An 8254-nucleotide genomic window follows, 5' to 3' on the forward strand; every position below is an offset into this window, starting at 1 on the left:
AACCATTCACCGTGGAGATAACGGAACCCCAGCCCACGGGGGGGCAGGTGCAGAGCCCACGGTAACCCCCCGAGGGGTCTGCACCCACGGCAGCCGCAGCAGGGACAGTGGCCCCCAACGCCCTGTGAGAACTCCAGCTGCAGCTGCGATGGGGCTGGGGATGGGCAGTTCCCCGGAGCCCTGCCCCCACCTTGTTCCTCATCTGGATCCATGTGATTTTGGGATGGGGGTTTCCCTGCAGCCCTGACCCCACCCTGTTCCTTGTCTCAATGTGATTTTGGTGATGAGCCTGGAGGCTACCCCAATGTGTCGGCAGGCAGGGGAACTGGATTGAGAAGGACTTTGGGGGAAAACTCCTTTAATTTCCTTTCCTCGCAGCCACTGTTGAACAATGGCGAGGTGGCTCCTGAGGCCAGTGGTGCTCGCTCTGCCCGGCTGGGACAGCGCCCACGTCACCTCGTGCTGCTGCCCGTGGCGGGTGCTGGGACAAGGCCATCTCCTGCTCTCTGCCAGCTCAGACCCGAGTGACACTCCGTGATTCCACGCTCAGCCCACCTGGAGATCCATTCCGCTGCTGGGTCACAGGCCAGGCCACAGGGGCTTCACCCCTGGGCCATGCTGGGTTTGGGTGCTCGGCAGAGCAGCGAGCTGGTGTCACCCTGAGCGGGGCAGCTCCCCAGGGATGGAGCTCAGAGCGTGCTGGTGTCACCCTGAGCGGGGCAGCTCCCCGGGGATGGAGCTCAGAGTGTGCTGGTGTCACCCTGAGCGGGGCAGCTCCCCGGGGATGGAGCTCAGAGCGTGCTGGTGTCACCCTGAGCGGGGCAGTGACTGCTCAGCTCCCCAGGGATGGAGCTCAGAGTGTGCTGGTGTCACCCTGAGCTGGGCAGCTCCCCGGGGATGGAGCTCAGAGTGTGCTGGTGTCACCCTGAGCTGGGCAGCTCCCCGGGGATGGAGCTCAGAGTGTGCTGGTGTCACCCTGAGCGGGGCAGTCACTGCTCAGCTCCCCAGGGATGGAGCTCGGAGCGTTCGGGTGCCCCAGGGTTCAGCCTGGCGGGAAGGAGCCGTGGTAATTAACGCCCAGCCTCGTCATCACACCCAGCTCACACGGCACAAACAAGTAATTAGTCGCCAGTCAGAAATGGAAAGGGTGTTTTTGGTAGCCTGGAGCCCTGGCACGGCATGCTGGGCGTCAGCAGGAGTGGAATTGCTCCCGACCTTGACCAGCTCCCAGGAGGGTGCTCAGGCACACCCGGCAGTGCAATCCCCCCTTGGGGTGACTCCAGTCAAGCCATTCACAGCTTTGGTTGCTCTGCCAAGCCACAGCCCCCACCTGGCCAGCGCCACGGTGGCTACAAGCGGAGCTGTGGCCCAGCCTCCCCAGGGGCAGGCGCTGCTGCCCGGCCCAGCCCGAGTGCAGGAGCTGCCCCCGGGCGATCCCGGCACAGCTCCCGGCTGGGAATGGCGGAACAGCGCTGGCACGGGGCCTCAGCGCCCCGAACCTGCTCCCGGGGGGATTGCTCCCGGCAGGAACAGCTGCTCCAGCACCGGGGCCAGCCATTCCCCTGGTGCCCGAAGAGCCAACACCGGCACCGGACCCGGACAGGCTTCTGCTGATCTCGGTGCCGTACCAGAGCCTGGTGCAGTTCTGCAACCTGCTCAGGGATTTCCTGCAGTTCCTGAGGGACCAGCTGGGCTGAGCGGAGCCGCAGGGACGCGGTTCTGGCTGCAGGACGCGGCCCCGGCCGCTCCGCCCCGGCTCAGCCGCCGCCGCGGGGCCCGAGGCGGCCGCAGCCCGGGGCCGCCGCGTCCCCGCCGCCCCCCGTGCCGCCCCCCGTGCCGCGGCCCCGTTCGCTGTTGAAATAACGCTGTTCGTGCTCCAGCCCCGCGGTCTCTGCGCCGTTCCGCCGGCGGGCAGCGCCGGGAGCCGGGAGGGAGGGCGGGCGGGGCCGGCCCGGTTCGGGAGGAGACGCGGCGGAGCCGGGGCGGAGCGGGACAAGCGCTTTAATAACGGAGCGGCCCGGGAGCGGCAGCAGCCCCGAGCCCCGAGCGAGCTGCGGGAGGTGCCGCCCCGAGCGGCTGCGGCCACGCAGGGCTGTCCCCTCTGTCACCAGCTCCCGCCTCCGGGGCTGCCGGGACCCCCGGCGCCATCCCCCGCTGTGCCCTCGGTCCCAGCTGGGATCCCCGGCCCGGGACATCCCCTCTGCGGCAGCGGGACCGCGGCTCCAGGGAGCTGTCCTGGCTCTGGGGGCGCGCTGCAGCGTGGTGACCCTCCCGGAGCGGTCAGGGATGCTGCCGGGGCCTCACCTGGAACGTCCCACGCGGAACACAGGGCCCTGCCCACCCGCCCGCCGGGGCTGCGGTTCCCCCAAGCCCCGTTCGCTGCCCCAGCACCCCGTTAGTCTCAGGGGTCCCCGAGATGGAGCTGTGGGGCGACTCTGAGGCTGAGCTTGGTGTGCTGGGACCGGGAGGGTTTGGGGTGTCAGTGTCGCTGTGCAGCCCCCTGGGACAGGACCAGACCGGGACTCCAGCGGGGCGTCCCAGGAGCCCGCTCCCCTCCCCGGGGCTCTGCCCCTTCCCCACGGAGCGATGTTGTCCAGCTGTGTCCCTGCTGGTGGCCTGGGGAAGGGGCCAGACCCATCTCTCCCGAGGCTTCACGGGGCCAGCAGGAATTGTTTGGGTGAGCAGGGACCTTACAGCTCATCCCGTTCCACGCCCCGTCTTGGCGGGGACTCCTTCCCCCAGCCCGGGCTGCCGCGAGCCCGGCCCCGCTGACGTCCTGCGGCCGGGCTCTGTCTGTGCCCGGGCCGTGTCCCCGGGGTGCCCAGCTGGCCCTCGGAGCACACATGCTGCTGGGGAGCTCACCTCTGGCAAAGTTCCAGCCGGCGATGTAGCAGGATTTCAGCTCCGAGACCCTGAGTGAGGCGTCGGGCACGCAGCCCAGCTGGATGTAGTCGCTGCACTCCACGGGCTGGTCCAGCTCCAGCAGGGCGTGTCCCCGGCCCCGCCCCGCGGCCAGGTGCGGCCAGGTGTCCCCGGCCCTGTCCCCGTGGCTGCGATGAGATCCCGCTGCCGGGGGCTGCGGGGACACCTGGAGCACCTGAGCCGCCCCGGAGCGCAGCCCGAGCTCGGGGGCGCTGGGGGTCCCTGCAGCGCCCCGGCACGCACAGGTGACAGCAGCACGCACCTGTGCCCGCAGGCGGGGCGTGGGTACACCTGGCTGCACACACAGCCAGCAGGACAGCACGCCTCTGCGGTCACACACGAGGGCACAGACAGGACACAGAGAGCTGCACACACCTGAGCACACCAGGCACACAGGTGTGTTGTACACAGGTGTGTCACACACGCACACAGGTGTCACTCACAGTGTGTCACACACACACAGGTGTCACACACACACAGGTGTGTCATACAGGTGTCTCATATGCACACAGGTGTCACACACACAGGTGTCTCACACACCTGCGCACACACACAGGTGTTTCACACACCTCTGTCACACACACACAGGTGTCATACACACAGATGTGTCACACACACACAAGTGTGTCACACACAGGTGTCTCATATGCACACAGGTGTCACACACACAGTTGTCTCGCACACCTGCACACACACAGAGGCGTCTCACACACCTGCACACACCTGTGTCACACACACACAGGTGTCTCACACACCTGTGTCACACACACACACAGGTGTCTCACACACCTGTGTCTCACACACACACACACACACAGTTGTCTCGCACACCTGTGTCGCACACACACAGGTGTCTCACACACCTGCACACACACTCTCACCTCATTTTCCCACCCGCGCTCCCCCCTTGGTGGCCCCCGTGTCCCTTCCCCCTCCCCGGCTCATCCTCTTTGTCCCAAAGCGGATTATGGCGGCGGCTCAGCGGGGCACGCGCGAGTGCCAGGGGTGTCACACCCCGCCAGCCCCGCACACACAGGCTCAGGTGTGCCAGGGGTGTCACACCCCGCCAGCCACACACACGGGCTCAGGTGTGCCAGGGGTGTCACACCCCGCCAGCCCCGCACACAGGCTCAGGTGTGCCAGGGGTGTCACACCCCGCCAGCCCCGCACACACGGGCTCAGGTGTGCCAGGGGTGTCACACCCCGCCAGCCCCGCACACGGGCTCAGGTGTGCCAGGGGTGTCACACCCCGGCAGCCCCGCACACGGGCTCAGGTGTGCCAGGGGTGTCACACCCCGCCAGCCCCGCACACGGGCTCAGGTGTGCCAGGGGTGTCACACCCCGCCAGCCCCGCACACGGGCTCAGGTGTGCAGGGGGGGGGGTCACACCCTTCCCAGGTGTGCAGGGAGGGTCACACCCGTCCCTGGGCCCACACCTGTGCAGGCAGCGTGGGCAGGTCACGCACAGCCCAGCAGGGCAGGTACTGTGGGCAGGGGATGATCCAGGTGTGCTGGGGATGATCCAGGTGTGCAGGGGATGGCCCAGATGGGCAGGGGAAGCCCCAGGCAGAGCCCACGGGCAGGTGGCAGGAGTGCTGCAGGCAGGTGACAGGGGATGTCCCAGGCAGCAGAGGCAGGTGACATCTCCTGGATCAGGCAGTGCAGGCAGGGATGGGGCACACAGGTGATCCCCAGCCACGGCAGGTGGGGCTCAGGGCAGCAAGGGCTGAGGACAGGGCAGGAGATGTCCAGGCAGGTGCCAGCAGGTGATACCCAGGTGTTGAACCCTGGCTGCTGAGAATTTTAACTTTCTGTGCTGACAAGCACCAACCCCCAAGAGAACACAGAACTTCACCTGAGACCCGACCCCCGCACAAAAGAAGCAGACTCCACACCCAGGAGGTGCAGGAGGGCAGGTGATACAGGTGATACAGGTGTTGCCCAGGGGATGCAGGTGATGCCCAGGCAGGGCAGATGATGCAGGTGCTGCCCAGGTGGTGCCCAGCCAGGACAGGTGATGCCCAGTGGGTGCCCCAAGCGGGGCAGGTAATGCAGGTGATGCCCAGGTGCTGCCCAGGTGATGAAGATCCTGCCCAGGCGGTGCCCGGGTGGTGCCCAGGTGGTGGCCAGGCAGGACAGGTGATGCCCAGGTGGTGCCCAGGTTGTGCAGATCCCGCCCAGGTAGTGCAGGTGATGCCCAGGAGGTGCCCAGGTGGTGCCCAGGCCAGGCAGGTGATGCCCAGGTGGTGCAGGTGGTGCCCAGGCGGTGCAGATCCTGCCCAGGCAGTGCAGGTGATGCCCAGGTGCTGCCCAGGTGCTGCCCAGGCAGGACAGGTGCTGCCCAGGGGGTACCCCAAGCCGGGCAGGTGATGCAGGTGATGCCCAGGCAGTATAGGTGATGCCCAGGCGCTGCCCGGGCGGTGCAGATGCCGCCAGGCGGGCCTGGCCCGGGCCGGACCCGATCCCGCCGCAGTCCCGGGTCAGCCCCGCCCCCGGCGCGGCCCCGCCCGGTCCCGCCCCGCCCCCCCCGTGCCGCCGGGCCGGGGCAGCAGCGCCGGGGGCGGCGGCGCCGGGCAGGTACGGGGGGGCGGGGGCCGGGGGGGCCGGGGGCTGCGGGGGGCACGGGGGGAGGGGACGGGGGGGGCCGGGACTCCGGGGTGGGGGTCCCGGGGTAGGGGGGCGTCCCGGACACGGGGGGCCCTGCCCGGGGTGGCACAGGGCGGGGTGACAGCCGGGGACCGCAGGGGGGGAAGGGGAGCCCCCCGACCCCTCCTGTGCCCCCCGGCAGGGAGGGGGTCCTGGGAACAGCACGGGGACCCCGCGCCGCGGTGCCGGGGGGGCTGGGGCGGCAGACGGGGAGCGCCCCCCCTTCCCCCGCCCTAATTACCTGCCGCTAATTGGGGGGGGCGCCATATGGCTCCCGCCGCCGAGCGCGGGGAGCACCGGGGGTCCCCCCTGCCGCCCCCCGGGCAGGGGCAGCACTGTGCGGGGCAGGAGGGGGCGACACGCGTGGGGTGGGTCAGGGGGCGCGGGGAGCACTCCCGGGGGACACGGGGGGGACACGGAGGGGGACACGGCTGTCCCACAGGGCGAGGTGCCCGCCTGGCGCCTGCCGGTGACACCCGCGGGTGGGGACAGGGACACCCTGGGGACACGCGCCGGAGACAGGGACAGCTCGCCGGGCTCCTGGGGAAGGGGACCCGGGCACGGCGGCCCGCGGGGTGGCACGGGCAGAGACAGCCCAGCACGAGAGTCCCCGGAGGGGACCCCGGAGCGGTGACAGCGCTGGGGACCCCAGGAGAGGGGAGCTGGCAGGGGGACAGGGATGAGGACACGGGCACAGGGACCCGGGAGAGGGGACCGCGGGGTGGTGTCCGTGCTGTCACCGGGGCTGTCCGGCCGGGGGGACACTGCGGAGGGGGCTGGCGACAGGGCCGCGGGGCCGGGGGTGGCAGCCCCGCTCGTCCCTCCCCCGCCGCAGGCGCCCCCCGAGGTCCCCGTGTCCCCATGGCGGCCGCGTCCTGCCCGGCGCTCCTGGCCGCCTGCCTGGCGCTGCACCTGGCCACAGGTGAGCACCTGGGGGCACCTGGCGGACAGGGGACGCCTGAGGGGGACACCGGGGCTGGGAGGGACACGGTGGGCGTCTGGTGGGGACCCTGGGAGGGGACCCTGCGAGTGGCAACCGTGAGAGGTGGGACCCCAGGGCACGGGGACACAGGGGACCTTGGGGGGGACCCAAAGACGCGCCCCGAGTGCAGGACCCCTGGGGCTGATAGCCCACTGCCCTCCTGGGGACGGAGACTCGGGGGTGGGAACCCGGGGGGACACACGAGCGACCATGCTGGGGGTCCCGGGAGTGGGATTGGCTGCCGGGGACACGGGGACACCGAACGGGGCGGTGGCAACGCGCGTGGCGTTGGTGGGCTGCGGATACGGGACCCTGGGGCGGGGACACGAGGGACCCGGGGGGTCAGCAGGGAACGGGCAGGGGAGGACCTGGAGAGGGACATGGGGACCCGCGGGGCCACCCCCACGGACGCCCGTGTGCCCGTCCCCGGCAGCCCGGGGCGACGGCTGCAGCGGCTTCGGGAACCTGTTCACGGAGATCGCGGAGAACAGCGCGCACGGCAGCCTGGTGGCGCGGCTGCCCCCGCCGGGGGACGCGGGGGGCGCGGGGGGCGGCGCCGGCCTCCAGCTCTGCCTGGTGGGCGCCGACGCCGCCTGGTTCTACCTGGACGGGCGCAGCGTGCGGCTCAACGTCTCGGCCGGGCGGGCTCTGGACCGTGAGGTGACACCACGGGGACACCCCCGGTCCCCTGTCGTGCTCCGGCCGTCCTGTGTCCGTCGGGTGTCTGTCCATGTCCATCCTGCATCCATCCTGTGTCCACTGTCCACCCTGAATCCACCCCCATCCACCCTGTGTCCATCCTCCACCTGTGTCCATCTACCACCACAATCCATCCCTCCATCCTGCATCCTTCCGTGTCCATCCTCCATTAATCCTGTGCCCATCCAGTGTCCATCCTGTGTCCATCTCTCCATCCCTCACCCACCTGTGTCCATCCTGTGTCTGTCATCCATGCTCCATCTATCCTGGCCCTACCATCATCTGTCCGTGTTCCATTCACCCTCCTTCTTCTGCCCATCCTGTATCAATCCTCTATCCATCCTGTGTCTATCCCAGGTCCATCCCCTGTCCGTCCCCTGTCCATCCCGCGTCCATCCCCTGCCATCCCGTGCTCATCCCGTGTCCATCCCGCGTCCATCCCCGCCATCCCATGTCCGTCCCCTGCCATGCCATGCTCATCCCGTGCTCATCTCATGTCCGTCCCATGTCCATCCCGTGTCCATCCTCACCCATCCCATGTCCATGCCGTGTCCATTTCCTGTCCATGCCGTGTCCATCCCGTGTCCATCCTCACCCATCCCCTGTCCATCCCATGTCCATCCCCTGTCCAATCCCCTGTCCATCCCCTGTCCATCCTCACCCATCCCCTGTCCATCCCATGTCCATTCCCACCCATCCCATGTCCATTTCCTGTCCATGCCATGTCCATCCGTCCCCGCTCACTCCATGCTCTGTCCATCCATGCAGCCCCTCTCTCCCAGATCCTCCTGCCCTGCCCCATCCAGCTGGGACGCTCCTGCCCCTGCCTGCCCGGGAGCCCAGCCTGTTCCCGTGGGGCAGCCCCCTGTCCCCTGTGTCCCCCACGTCACCCCTTGTCCCCTGCAGGAGCTGGAGTCCCCGGTGCTGATGGTGGCCCTGACGTGTGCCGAGGACGGCTCCTCCCCGGTACGGCCACGCGCGGTGGGGACCCCGGGCAGCTCTGGG

This window comes from Motacilla alba, chromosome 1A (assembly GCF_015832195.1).
Source record: "Motacilla alba alba isolate MOTALB_02 chromosome 1A, Motacilla_alba_V1.0_pri, whole genome shotgun sequence".
In the NCBI taxonomy this organism is placed as follows: domain Eukaryota; kingdom Metazoa; phylum Chordata; class Aves; order Passeriformes; family Motacillidae; genus Motacilla; species Motacilla alba.